We start from the raw sequence: 14,799 nt of genomic DNA on the forward strand, positions 1-14,799 counted from the left end.
ACCCAAGGACCTTTCTAAAAACCGGCCGAAAACTCTTCTGGAATTAGAAAGTCTTTTCTGGCAAACAGATGTGCTTAGACCATGTGTGCGAACAATGCAGCTAGAATTGCAACTTTATAGTGGGTCCTTGGGCCTCTGGAGTGTTAGAAGGACGGCAGATAGACCGTTGGTTGGCAAGCCGCGCGGGATGGCGTGCAGATGTGTTGCGCGACAGAACAGAAACTTATCCGTCACTGAGAAATGTTAGGTTCGACTGATAAAACGTACAGACACCAGAGTATTCGTGGGAGCAGTCGAACATCAACGATTCTACGATCTCGGCATATTCCACCTCAAACACGATTCCGTAAAATTCAAACTAATCGTCCAGCGAGCTGTTCCATGTTTTCCAAACTGAACAGATCGTGAGCATCGGCCAGCGATATGGGAAATGAAGATAATTTCCAATTGTTCGTAACATCTGACGATCATTCGACTTAAAACATAGTCCTCGCGGTCGCGGCAAACAAGTTACGCAGGCAATTTGTCAGCTGTCGAACGAGAGAGCTGGCTGGTTGTACCGCGTTGAAGCAGAGCGATTCGAAGAACGGCAGAGACGCGAAAGGGAAGCGTTCACCGAGAATACGTCCGTTTCTTTCTCGTTAGACGGTGGAAATGAATTGGCGATTTCACCATGAATACTACAAAGGAAGTTAACGCTGTAACTGGCGCGAGTTTCGCGTGAAACGTAGCCTTTGACGAGGTGAAAGCCGGTTTGTTTGCGCGTCTCGCCGAACAAATCCGATAACTAAAATTGTCTGACGAAATTGTTTTACACGAGCCGTGTTCTCGGTAACGCTAGCGGCTATTTAATCAAAATTGTCGGCCGCGTTTCTCGTTGGCCGTTCGATCGACCAACGTGTAATTAAAATGATAATCTTAATAGATCCTCATGGACATAGATAGCGAGGCTGGCAGTTGGCGAAGCGAGCTAAGCAAATAGCGAATTATATCGCGTGTTATAACTGGATCGTGGAAGTTTGCGCATATTTTTACACTGATAAATTAACCCTGCTGCTGATCCTCTAATATTTCTCGTTCGATCTCATCTATTACAAATAACAGATACGTAAGACAACATAGGAAAATATATAAGTAAATAGTATCGCGAATAATTACGAATAATTGCATTCATTTTCGTTAAAGGTAAATTATATTGTATTTACGTGCCAAGGATAGAACTGAAATTGCCGCTGATATTGATTTATTCTTGTTAAATTTCAATGTCAGAATAAAAAAGTTTAGCAGTTAGCGGTTGCGACCTCTTTGAAAAGCGTGTACCTAAAAGTGTGTCGCGAACAGTAAGCGATGGCGAGTATACTCGTCGAACACGGAGTACGGGTGGCTGTTATAATATAGAATTCAGTTGTTACGAAACGACTGTTTTATTTTTCAATTTAGTACTGACGGGGCTCGTCGTAACGTAAAATACTGCCATCTCTTCGTGACGAGTATACTCGTGGAAAACAGCCAATTGGTTAAACCAGGACCAGATCACGATACCGTTTAAAGATGAAATTTGTAGAATGGTTAGAGTTAGAGAATATCGGAACTTTGTATTATTATAACGTTTACCATCGCTGCGCTCTCGATATTAACCCTTAACTGCTGCTCTGGGACTCCCAGACGATATAAACATCCGCGTAACTTCGCTCTCGAGCAACGCGTGATGTCAAGTAATTTTCAATTAAGTCGCCCCTTATGACTATAACTTATAACTTCTGATCTTTGTTCCGTATAGGAGTAATTGAGAACGTACAACTTTCCTTTCGCTTTGTTTCGTCTTGTCCATTATGGATGAAAATGCGATTATAGTTACGAAACGAATCATTCTTCGTTGATCGCGATACAATGGAAATGTTTACAGCGAACGTTCCCGAGTGCTTCGAATAAAGAAAGAACGATGCAATACGATACTCTTTGACTTATAAATAACTTTCCTTTGAGACCAATCGGTGGATCAATTTTCTGGCTCCGCAGACGCAATGTTACACGTAATCCTAGGAATCGTGAAGTTTTCAGTCTTTTCTAATATTATTTTTCAACTTGAAATTCAATCTATTGGACGTAGGAATATTTTTACTGTAAACTATTAGAAAAATGTCCATCGTATAATCGACGAGCATCGCGAGAGTAATATCCAGGCTTTAAATTCTAAAGGCTCGTTACCGTAAAACTGTAGTAGGCAACGTCGTTGCTCTAAACACGTACGTAATTTTGTTCACATTGTATAACCGATAACTATTTTCTTTTTATTATTTCTTTTTATTCGAATGTCCTTCAGCTTTCGCTTTACCACCGTACATCATCCCTACGTCATGCACCGATACTATTTTTCTTTTACACTGTGACACTTACTTGTCTGCTTGACCATGCGATCCTGATCATCATGCAAATGGTCTAAGACTGTTGTCGTAATACTCTACGGAATAACTAAAATTGTTGTATCGTTCTAACACGTTATAGACTTTATTAAAGAGGAACGTTTACTCGATAGAAGACTCAGATTCATGAAATAAGACACCGGTTTTCCCTGACGCCACTTTACGATATAAATAATTAAACTTTTTCTCCCTCGTATATGGAAAGCTTAAAATACTTTTCCTGTATTATCTATGCCAAATCTCCTGTCAATTTCGTTACTAAAATAAATGTTACAGTTATCAGCAATAATCGCCTGCACTCGACTATACGTTTCTTTAATTAAAAATTTATCAAAGCGAAGTCTTCGATTCTTTAAATTCTGCAAAATTTGATGAAACGCGCAATGACTCGAAACTTCCGACGAGTAATGTACGCGAAAGACTCTGTATACTCGTTAGGTCGTTCCTCAAACGAGAAACAGATCGAACTGTTCGCGTTCGAGTCAAACGTAAAGGGAAAAGATTAAATTTCCTAACTTTTCGTCGATAGGATCTTCATCGACGTTTATGACAGTTGACTTCTCTTAATTAGCGAAGCTTCAAGCTTTCGATATTTCCAAGTTTCAATAATTCTCATTCTCCGTTCGCCTTTCAATGACCGTTATTAGCGTGAGCGTGTGTCAATAATCAAAGCGAACGATGCTCTTTTGAACCTTCCTTTCCTCTTCCATTCGTCTTCCTTTTCAGAACGGAATAATGGCTAGATCTACTTTACTCGTTGCGCTGATTTAACGAGTGCGTGTTTATTCTCTCTTTATTCTTCGTCTGCTTCTGCCCTCGCGTCTGTTGAACATCGATTCGATTGCTGAACTCGACTGTGTGATTCTCCTATCAGGAACGACATTTGCGTCGGAATATACATGTTACGGTCGTTCTTTAAAATTCTTCTAAATTAAAAGTTCCTTAAAACTCTCCTAGCTGCAAAGTTCTTCTCCTGAAAGAGTCGCGGTAAACGTGGATATCCGACGTTACGCGTTCGTTAACGAGCATCTCTTATGTCGAATATTACAAAGCAACGATTTACCCAAAATATAGAAATATCTTCCGAAATAGCGGACTCATCGTTAGATTATTAGATCGCGGATGTTCGTGCATTTGTGGGAATTTTAAAAATGCAAAAGTCCATGAAACGTTTAGGAAACGTAGAGGATGAAATAAATCTCTATCCGTTTCGGTTTATTCAGTCGTATTCGTGAAAGTAGCAAACTGCACGAACATACGTATATTATTATTATTATATCTTGTTTTTGCGAAAAGCATTTCTCTTGCAAGCATTTGCCTTTTATATTTCTTACTTTTGGCGTTCCGCATACTTATAGGAAATTGCAGCTTAATCGTTGCAATAAAACTTATCGCTTTCTATTTTCCGTTTCTGCACATCTTCGCAAATTTATCGTATTAGCGACGTGAAGTATAACGGACGATTGATCGTAAATTGAAATCACAAATTCCCCATCGACCATTTCACAACAGACTGCCGCAGTTGCATGTTTTATAGGGGTGAATAGCCGCAGAGAAATCGATTCCAGTTCTACAAGGGACAAGTGTTATTGCTTTCATTTGAGCGCTCTGCCTAAGTATATTGTTCGTGGATTTACTGCAACAATGTTTGGGATTCTGAATTACAACCTCCCAAGAGAAAACTTCGAAATGCTCTAAATATCTTATCGGCTACTTTCACGTAATGATATATTTGTTTTTTGACAAATAAATAAAGAAAAGAAAAGAAGAGTAAAATACACATCGAGAGTATTTTACCTGGAATACGTATTCAAGGATTATTTGCAGATTTTTCAGACCAAAGATACTTTTGTAAAGTGTATAATCATTTATCTGGAAAGTATTAAAAGTACTTCGTTTCTAGTAGGATTATATAATATCAATATCGTATTTAGGAAGTTGTGAAATTGCGAACTTATTAATAGGAAACACCATATAGATACAGAGAATGAAATTACTGATCGATACGGAGGATATTAATTCATTTAATATCTTGGCGATAGCAGATGATCGCTTTGCAATTAATCAGTACTCTGCAATTTATAATTGGATATAATGCAGTTAATTATTTAAATCAATTGTTACGTGTATAAAGATTGATAGCAGGTATTTATAACTTTTCTGCGATTTTCACATTAAGCATGATGAAGCAGTTGAATGATTAATTGATTCTCTTTAACATAGCCATGAGGGAGACGAATTTTTTTAAAAAGAAATATTCTCTTACCAACTACCGTCGGTAAAATACCGAGCGTAGGATTAAACTGTTAGTTGTGAAAACTATTAATATTAAATTAACGTTCGTTGGGACGATATTCGTTGGAATTATATTTTCAAAGTCTCATCTTTATGTATACTACCTGAAGTATAATATTTCTGCAAATAGTGAAATATAAAATAGTGAAATGACGATGTTACAGTAAAAATTGTTTTATCGTACAAAATTGAATATCTTTGTGTATTTGCTACGATATAATTATTAAAAAGAAGAAGAAACTTTCGATCATGAGAAAGATGGAATATAATGAAATATATTCAGACATTGAATAAAAATTTTTATTTTCATTTCGGAAGATGGAACGAACACGAAATATGCAGCAAATTTTGCGAATGTTTCAAAATGAAGGAACTGCGCAAATATAAATATTTGCAAGTTAATTGCACTTAATATGGAACACCTGACTTTAAAAGCTTCCCAAAAACAGAAACATGCTTTTCTTTTCAATTGCCTTCGAGAAATTAATAAGTCCTTTCTGTGTCGCTTTATAAATTCTTTTAACATCGATATTACGTTTTTTCCTAATATTAAATTCTAACAATTTCTTACAATTTTTCAGCTGAAAGTTGTATTAAAATAATTTTGGCAACTGCTGAAAATTGTTGAAATTGTTGCACCAAGAGCGTAATTTCTGGGAAAAAAGGGTCGATGAGAACTCAAATCCTTCCGGGACTGTTTTACTGGCTCTATTAAACAAACATGTTTAATGATAAATCATGCAAAAAGTAATATTTTTTACGTTCATTATTTAACACGACTCTCAGAAAAATTTTATAGGCTGTCAAACGTAACAATCAACTGCATTCGATCAACATGCTTTCATTTTTAAGGAAATATTTCATTTATTATTTGCGTTATTACTTTAATAAACGTTTGCTATACCGTTAACGTTCATATCTATAAACCAACGTTTACTTACAGCTTTACCCTTACATAACGTCAATCTTCGAAAGAATTACGGATTTTTATTATACAATATATTAATCTTAGTTATTATAACGTTAAGTTATTAGCAAAATTACAAGATTGAAGTTACCAGAAGAAAAAAAGCGAGGTGTTCGTTTCCTCTTTTACAAATATAGAAGAGGAAGGTTGCTTAAGAATGATTAAAGCGTAAAATGAAATTCTAATTAAATAAACGCCGTATTACCATTTTTCTACTATAGTTTCGAGTAAATTCCGCGCACTAATCGTATTTCTCTACGGCACAATAATAACATTCTGTTAATCAGTCTTTGAAATGTCACCGCAAATGTTCCATGTGCAACGTGACGTGTATTCCGCGATAATTTTCTTAAACTATATGAAGTTAACGTTTATAACATTCTATAAAGTAATAAGCAAACAAAATGAATAGCCTTCATCACGCTGTATATCCTGTTTGCATATTTAATATTAATATCAAAGCTTCCATGCAAAAAGATGTTGTATTTTGCAAGCGTATTTTATTACCGAGTGCATAATAATTCATTAACAATCCCCACGATTTATCGTCACAGTACGAAAGTACGTTCAATAATTTACATTCTGTTTTTAAACAGCCTGTTGTAGCTATACTTTGTTTTCACGTATTTCAAGTAAACATATCATCGATAAATACACCAGTACAAACGCTATTATATCGATGCAAACGTTAAAACATTTTCATCATGGTGAAATGTATTTGGTACATCAATTTTAGCGAATTCAATTAATGTATGACTAATGTTAAGCATTTACTTTGATTCGTTGAGTTGTAAGAATGAAATTAATTAAAATTTCCTTCAATCAAGGTAGATGTAATTTTAACAGAAAATTCCATTAAATTTCTATAAGTATTTCTAATGGTTACTCTTATGCCTATAGATAAAAATTAAAAAGCAAACTATCCTATAAAAATTAACAGATAAGATTATTTTTTCCTGTTAATTTCTATGCCATAATTGCCTCTTCGATTCCCTATTTCTCTACGATTTATTCGTCTCGTACACAATTTTAACGTAATATTTGTAACAACAGACAGAGATACTTAGTTAGATTTAACACGATTCTTTTTTTCGCTTTTGTTAAAAAATTATTCGCAGACCGCAGCTCCTCCTTCGATAAATTTTAATTCTCATTACGTGTACGTACATAAAACGTAGCGAGTACGAAACAATCACAGAATAACGTGATCTTCGATGAGATGCGATGTTTTAATAAGTTCTGATAATAGATGCATCATTAAATATGTAATTGGAAATGGTTGTTAATCGCGAGCATTAAATAATAATGTAATTTGAAAATAAATTAAATTCGATATATTTATACCGAATATATTAAAGACGTTTTAACATCGACATATTCAACATTTACTACTATTTTCCAGGCACAATATCTTCTTGTCGTTACGTATTTGAAACCTCCATAATATCTGAATTTATTTTAGCGGACAGAGCAGTATGTAAAAGTTTTATTCATTACATTAATGAATAAAAAAAAAAACAACAACAAATCACGAGTATCTTCGTTAACTTACAAGATACGTATTATTAAATATCCAAAGAACAATTCTAAACAATTTTGCAGAAATAACATTCCAAACAAATATAATACTTATTAATTGATATATTAAATTCGTCGGATGCAATTTTTTAATCGCACATGAAACAAACGTATATTTCTCATTTCGTTGAATTGTTTTCTACATTTAAATTATTCCTGGATAGATAAGAATTATACGAAACTCACGAAATAAGGAAATAAGCAAAATAAAAAGAAAAAAAGAAGAAAAAAGAGAAGAAACTGGTAGATTTCACTTATCGTTAAACTTATATTCTTAAACCAAGTTAAACTTAGTTCGCCATCTTCGTGATATTACGCAATTCAACAAACTGTCAGATGCAAATACAACGTTAACATAGAATTGTAACGATAAAAGTTATATTCGAAGTTATGGTAATCTCTTCTGCTATGACTCATCATTGTGCAACTGTAACTTATAGCATTAACAAATCTGTATTTTCAGCCACGTTTCTAACTATAATCGTACATTCCATGTACATAAGTAATGTCCACATTGAGGAAGTATAACGCTTAGTTAATAAATTCGAAACCACATCGTTCGCGTGTAGTCCACGTGAATTATATTTGAATTGTGTTAAAATGGCAATTTGTAAATTTTATAGGTCATATCGAAGGGATTAAGGATATTGAAGGAGAATACATAAATATTCGAGTCGCGTACATAAGTCTTAATATTACGAGCATAAATCTCCAAAATCTTCCGAATCTCCGTCGTATCTCAGCCACGTGAAATTATTTTTCATAATCTTAGTACGTTATTGATCTACGATATAGTAAAAGTTCTATACAATAAGTAATAAGCTTTATACAATAGCTCGTGGTTGATAACTCCGCGTTAAATACAATTTATGGCAACAAAATTTTATCCTATTCTAACAGTTCGTGGAAATAAAAATCGACGGACTTATGCAACTTCCAGTTGGCGAACAAATTAACGCAAGTTTCCAACGAATGAAACGCGAATAATGGGCCAAGGAATTTCCGACGATATGAAGAATTAGGTAACGTTGTCGGAGAAGAGTGCGCGAATGTAATACAATACCTTGGAAAAGTAAAACGTTTCTTTTAATAATGTAAATGGGCTGAAAAATATTGCGGCAGAAGCGAGCAATTACTGATTCTACGTGAAAAACCGAGTGGAAAATGTGGAATAAAATTTGTAAAAATTTCAGTACACCGGTTAAATCCTCAATTTCGATCCTCGGATGAAAAAAAATTAATTGTAATAAATCATACCAGGTGTTTTTCCTATCTTTCTTATTTTTCACGTAGAATCACACTCTGTGTTTCTATTCGATCTATTGGCCAAAATCTATAAAATTCACGTGGCGATCAACGTATCGATGCATTCTGTCAATTAATAAAAGAAGATATAGCTTAACGTAGAATAATCTTTTTTATTGCGATAGTGATGGAAATTTCATTATCGAGATTAATCGTTACCTTGTTGAAAGTCTGATCGGCGCTATAGCGAAAGAGTAGTTAGGCGAGCGGAATCACGGCGTGGAATGGAAAAGCGTGAGAAAGTAGTCTCATAATGTAATTAATGATCGAGGAATCGAAATTCTGTCGTATTTTACAGCGAGGATAAGAACTACTCAAGCGACAATCGAATGTCACTTAAGCGCTCTGGAGATGGAATCAATTAGTACTTGAGTGGCGTTAATTCTTGCGCGAAGATCAATTCTCGCAAACTATTCGAAAAATAAGGATTAAAAGGTTTTTACATAGGGAAGCGTAGGATTGAAGCTTAGGATTTAATTTTGACGCGAATAAATGAAAGTTTAAGAATCGAGATTTAATTGAAATAAAAGTAGGATCGTTAAATTAAAAAACGTGAATAATTCTCAATTTTTGTCGCATATGAAGTATAGACACAAGTCTTTCAAATAATAAAATATTTAACCAACGTTAAATATTTAACTATAACGTGAAAGTAATATAAATGTAAATGAATATCGAACATTCTGAATTATAACACCAATTAATCGCATGCTAATTAATATTTACGAATCATAAGCGAAACACGATGGAAAATCGAAATTCGATATATATATTTCGAACCGTAAAAATAAGATCAGTAGAATGAACATGAGTTGGTGTACACTAGTTTTTTATTAAATGAAAAATAATTGATACGAATAGTAATAATAATAGAATATTTCTTAATTAACTTTTTCATTAATAGATATTATGTTTACATATATACAAATAAATATAATTTTCTACAAATAATATATATGTTATCAATTTAGGATATGAGTATAAAATTTCTCACCATGTCACAAATTTTCCCGAACGTTATTTTTCGCATTTGAACTTGCAGTTGGATACTACGACTATATTTCTTGTATTTGTTTACAAGTTTAATAAAACTATTTTACGCTATGGCTTCGCTTGTTACTTACGGCTTCTTCAAACCAAGCGATTAAGAGATGGAATAAAGCTGAAATTACGTGATATAATATGCGCGTATACTTCGTGTGCCTGACATTACGAGCATCACACTACTTACAAAGGAGATTTTACCTTGTATAAATCATACTTTTACTTTAGCAGCATGATAAATTTTATCCGATTACTTGAAAGCTGTTTGTATTCCGAGTTATTAAGCATCGTTATAACAACGAATGGTGTTGATAATTCTCTAATTTATTTAAATTTCCAAATTAACATAAAGTGTTACGTAATTATTTTATAAATGTCTTAAAACGTTATGAATATTAGTTTATATGAAATCTTCCCTTAGAGTACGTGGGCGGATGAATATTAAACTTTGATGGAACGCATCTAACGATGAAATATTACATATCTATGAAATTCATCTAAATGATTAAATATCAGATATCTATGGTATTCATCAAACGATTAAATATCAAATAATATAAAAAAAATATAAAATAACAGTTAGCAACATTTCGATATTATGGATTAATTGAATTAACTTTTAAATCGAAACACAAACGTGTTAACTACAACCTGTGGATTAAAGCGATTACAACTTTTTCCTTTTTTTTACTTTTTTTTTTTTTTTTTTTTGATAGGAAAACTTCAACCAATACTTTTGTGTAAGCCTGTGAGGTAAGCCTCGACTTCTAAACTAACTTCGTAAGCTATAGAACTAAAAGAGCATAATCGTAATGTGATACGAATAGTCGGAAGAAATTTAACATTTATTTAAAAACTATATATATTTATTTAAAAACCGCTATATTACAAAGTCTTTAACTATATTTTTATGAATCTGTATAATTTTTTAGAATTTTAAAAGGATACATATATATATGCAAGCTCCCTAGATTTCATGTAGGATAGGGATTCTTTTTGTTTCGCGGGTAGCACGACAGGCTGTGTTTCACGGACAGACCGATCTTCCCTTGTTTTACGGACGACCATTTTAAGAAGCACGTTTTTCCCGAACGGACGGACAGAGAGTTACATTAGAGACAAACAAGGTTACGGAATAGTTATTTAAGATTTTAAAGACTGAAGAAGAAAGATCGGTAGCTCAGGACGTTGAAAATCGATTCTCGATTTTCAGGTAAACATTGTACTAAAGACTTGTTATTTCCCGTTTATATAATTATTGTTATTTATTGTTATAAACGCATATTAATTGTCGTTTATTTTTGTATTTTATTATTTACTTCATAATAAAAACTCGATTTTCAGACTACAGAATCGATCCTGAATTATCACCAAATTACCATCTTACAAATCGATTTTCACTACGCCATGCCGTTAAAAGTGAAGCTACGTATCGCCGTGAACGAGAACGCAATGGGGAGAAAATAGAATCCATAAGAATTCATAAGAAAACCAGAAGATGAAGTATGTGATGTCTTCAGAATATCCCAGATGCCTCCAGAATATCAGAATATCAAGCAAGAGATCATCATCCGCGGTTATTCAGTTTATCGATAGTGAAGAAAGCCGCAAACAACTTAACCAAGGTAAGCCATTACAGAAACATTGCACTCACGATGGATGACGCAACGGCAGCGTCATACATCGGTACAAGTTTAAACTTCGTGTTTCGAGATATTTACTTAGAAGAATCGGAGATCATCCCCACAAGGAAAATAAAGACCGAAATCGAAAAGCCCAATCTTCAAACAGAAACATTATTAGAGATCTTCCAGAAACAAAACATGCATGAGAGAGAAGGCACAGACTTTGTCATAAAACAATTTGATGGAACGCAAAAAGCCACAGATTGGAGTATGAAATATTCATATTTCACATACGCATCCCTTCCATACTCTAATATGAGTATGAAACCGAATACCAAAAATACAAAATCCAAACTGATGAAAAAAGGATCAAGAATTTGAAGAAATATTTGGGAAAAACAGCATCAGAATGGTACCAGACAAATCTGCTGAAGGATGAAGAATACAACTGGGAAAATTGGAAGGTGGCAGTTCAAAAAGCCTCTGGCAATAAAGGTTGGTCTGCAGTACGATACGCTTATAACTTTAAATACATTTCAGGTTCATTCACTGAATATGCCATAAAAAAGGAATGATTAATATTGGAAGTAAGGAGGAAGACTTCTGAAGAGACAGGGATAAATCTAATTGTTATTGGATTACCCATACACATTCAAGATAAAATCGATAAAGAAACAGTACAATCAACAAATGGCTTAATCGGATTCTTGGGGCAATATCAGACGAAGGGAAGAAAAACACAAGGGAGTAACGCAAGATTGGACAGAAAGCCAGAGCCACCGCCCAAGAAACAACCTTGTGTGATTTATGAAGCACTGAATTTCCCAGGTCGATTTCACCCAATAACAACTCACCAAAGAAATACATGCACATACTCATCGATCATTTTTCAAGGGCTGTTTTTATGTCCACATCGAAAACACAACACACAGAAGATATCATAAAACTTATAGACTCGACAGGAGAAACTGATTGCATAAAAATTATCCTTGCAGACCGATACCCAGTAATGACATCCCAAGAAATTCAAGAGTATACGAGGAAAAGGAACATTAAATTAATTTTCACCTCGACAGACTGCCCATCCTCCAATGGACTGAACAAAAGGGTAAATCAAACATTAGTAAACAGGATCAGATGTAATTCAGACGAAAATAAGAGAAACTGGACAAAAATCACAGAAGAAAGCGTAGAAGAAAACAATAACACCAGACACAGTGTAACGGGGTTTGCCCCAAATCATTTACTGAATGGAAAAATGATTGAAATCGTCCCTAAGGAAATAATGGTGAATAAGATAAACCTAAAAAGAGACAGAGAAGAAGCATTCAAAAACTCAACAAGAAATTTCGAAATCAACAAACAAAAATACGATAAAAAAAGAAGAGAACACGAATTTAAAATCGGTGATATGGTCTTCACCCATAACGGAAAAAAAATGAATAGAAATAAGCTGGAAGAAATTAGGAAAGGACCTTTCATAATTCTAAGAAGGATTTCAAACTCCATATATGAAGTGGATAACGGTAATCGGGGATCTGAAGGGAATCTGTTCCACTCCCCATTCGAGGGGCGGTGTAAACTCCCTAGAGTTCATGTAGGATAGGGATTCTTTTTGTTTTACGGGTAGCACGACAGGCTGTGTTTCACGGACAGACCTTCTTTTGTTTTATGGACGATCATTTTAAGAAGCACGTTTTTCCCGAACGGACGGACAGAGAGTTACATTAGAGACAAACAAGGTTACGGAATAGTTATTTAAAACTTTAAAGACTGAAGAAGAAAGATCGGTAGCTCAGGACGTTGAAAATCGATTCTCGATTTTCAGGTAAACATTGTACTAAAGACTTCTTATTTCCCGTTTATATAATTATTGTTATTTATTGTTATAGACGCATATTAATTGTTGTTTATTTTTGTATTTTATTATTTACTCCATAATAAAAACTCGATTTTTAGACTACAGAATAGATCCCTGAATTATCCCCGGATTACTATCTTACATATATGTACATATTTGTATATTTATATATATATATATAAATACATATATATATATATATATATAGAGAGAGAGAGAGAGAATGTTACAAGGAAGTAATCTAAAACTCCGTAAATTTGTAGTACATGTTTAATGAGAGAAGTATTAAATATCTGATAAGCGTAGATCCAAAAATTAATCCTATTTATTTGATATACCGTACTTTTTATTTAACATTTAAATCGAACGTTTAAATCGAACCCTCGATAGAATAGGTAGAATAAACGTGTCCAATAAAATAATCTCCTCCATCATCTGATTTGAATTCAACGAATTTTTTTTTATGAATACACATAGAGAGAAATCTACCTATTGTGGACACACGTACAAATCAATAAATAATGCATGTCGTGCAATATCGGCTAGAGAAGGAATAAATAGAGAATTATGTATTATCCACAGATGGCAGTTATACAGTGACTACGAAAGGTATTTAAATAATATGAATATAAATACATGATACAGGTATTAAACTTGGTATTATTTAGTGGTACTTTCATACGATTATAAGGATTTGATTTGAAATATAAAAGCTGATAGGAAAACGGTTCATTGGAAAATATGGACACGCGCAAATATTTTCTCGTGCCCGCAGTATATTAAAACAGAAAGTCAAATGAAATATTTCTTATCAATGGCGAAGGATATTTTTCTCTTCTTCTTGACCCAGCAATTGGATTTCATCAATATTATATAACGTTGATTAAAATTTCCTTTTCTCTCGAGTGAGTACTATAAGATCACAAAATGACATAGATCTTTTCTTTGCAACTTGCTGAATATAAAACTGCGTCCTTTTACAGGCAACCATGTATATTCCAAGCGTGATGAAGGGATTAGATCATCGTATCGTAAATTATGCTTACTTCCAACCCCAAAGGCAGACTTTCTATGTGCTTGTCTCTTTGCTTCGAGGGCCAGCGAACTCCTCACTCTATATGACAGAAACAGCCTAGAATCCAGGGGGAAATTTGAAAGTCAATCAAGGAAGGAACTGCAAGATGGACAGAGCAAGGTCTCGTAGAAATGTATGTGAGATTCGTTTCTCACAAATTACGAGATACGGAAACGTTTAAAGTCATCTACAGGCGGAAATCTGTTCAAGACAGTCGCGGTAATGTTTCGACGTTATATTTTATACGTTAAGCCAGCTATTATTTAAATATGTTCTTTGAAATTAAGTAAAATCAAAGTAGCTGAAAAAGTACAGCTGATAAAATTACGTTCAAAACGTGAATGAACAATAATTTTTACTTTCGTTACGCTATTGTTATCGATTATCCATTATTTCTTATGGCAAGAAATGGGAACGTGCTTAATTTACGATAAAAACGAGAAACAATACGTAAAATATTTTTCACGATAAATTATTTTCATATTGTTTGAAATAATTTTACGCTTCCGCGATATAAGTGGCGAATGTAATTGAACAAGAATCATTTTTGATAAATGTAACAGATATATACCGTATATATATGCAAAATATATTATAACGTGTTAATTCCTAAAGTTACTTAAAAT

The 14,799-nt window shown here is 33.7% G+C and overlaps 2 long non-coding RNA genes across 9 annotated transcripts; both read left to right on the forward strand.

Annotated features, from left to right (window-relative positions):
* Positions 1–10,330: 10,330 nt before the first annotated feature.
* LOC126927993 (uncharacterized) lies at positions 10,331–14,288 on the forward strand. 8 transcript variants are annotated; one of them, XR_007716132.1, is made up of 5 exons: positions 10,331–10,825; positions 13,197–13,246; positions 13,576–13,707; positions 13,790–14,003; positions 14,082–14,288. It is a non-coding gene; the product is annotated as an uncharacterized LOC126927993 (long non-coding RNA). The 8 variants fall into 8 exon arrangements; XR_007716130.1 differs by lacking the exon at positions 10,331–10,825 and adding an exon at positions 12,954–13,065; XR_007716136.1 differs by lacking the exon at positions 10,331–10,825 and adding an exon at positions 12,960–13,065 and having other exon boundaries at positions 13,681–13,707; positions 14,082–14,283.
* Positions 11,158–12,255, forward strand: LOC126927994 (uncharacterized). The gene is made up of 3 exons (XR_007716137.1): positions 11,158–11,701; positions 11,778–12,065; positions 12,233–12,255. It is a non-coding gene; the product is annotated as an uncharacterized LOC126927994 (long non-coding RNA).
* Positions 14,289–14,799: the final 511 nt, after the last annotated feature.

This window comes from Bombus affinis, unplaced genomic scaffold (genome assembly GCF_024516045.1).
Source record: "Bombus affinis isolate iyBomAffi1 unplaced genomic scaffold, iyBomAffi1.2 ctg00000422.1, whole genome shotgun sequence".
NCBI lineage: Eukaryota > Metazoa > Arthropoda > Insecta > Hymenoptera > Apidae > Bombus > Bombus affinis.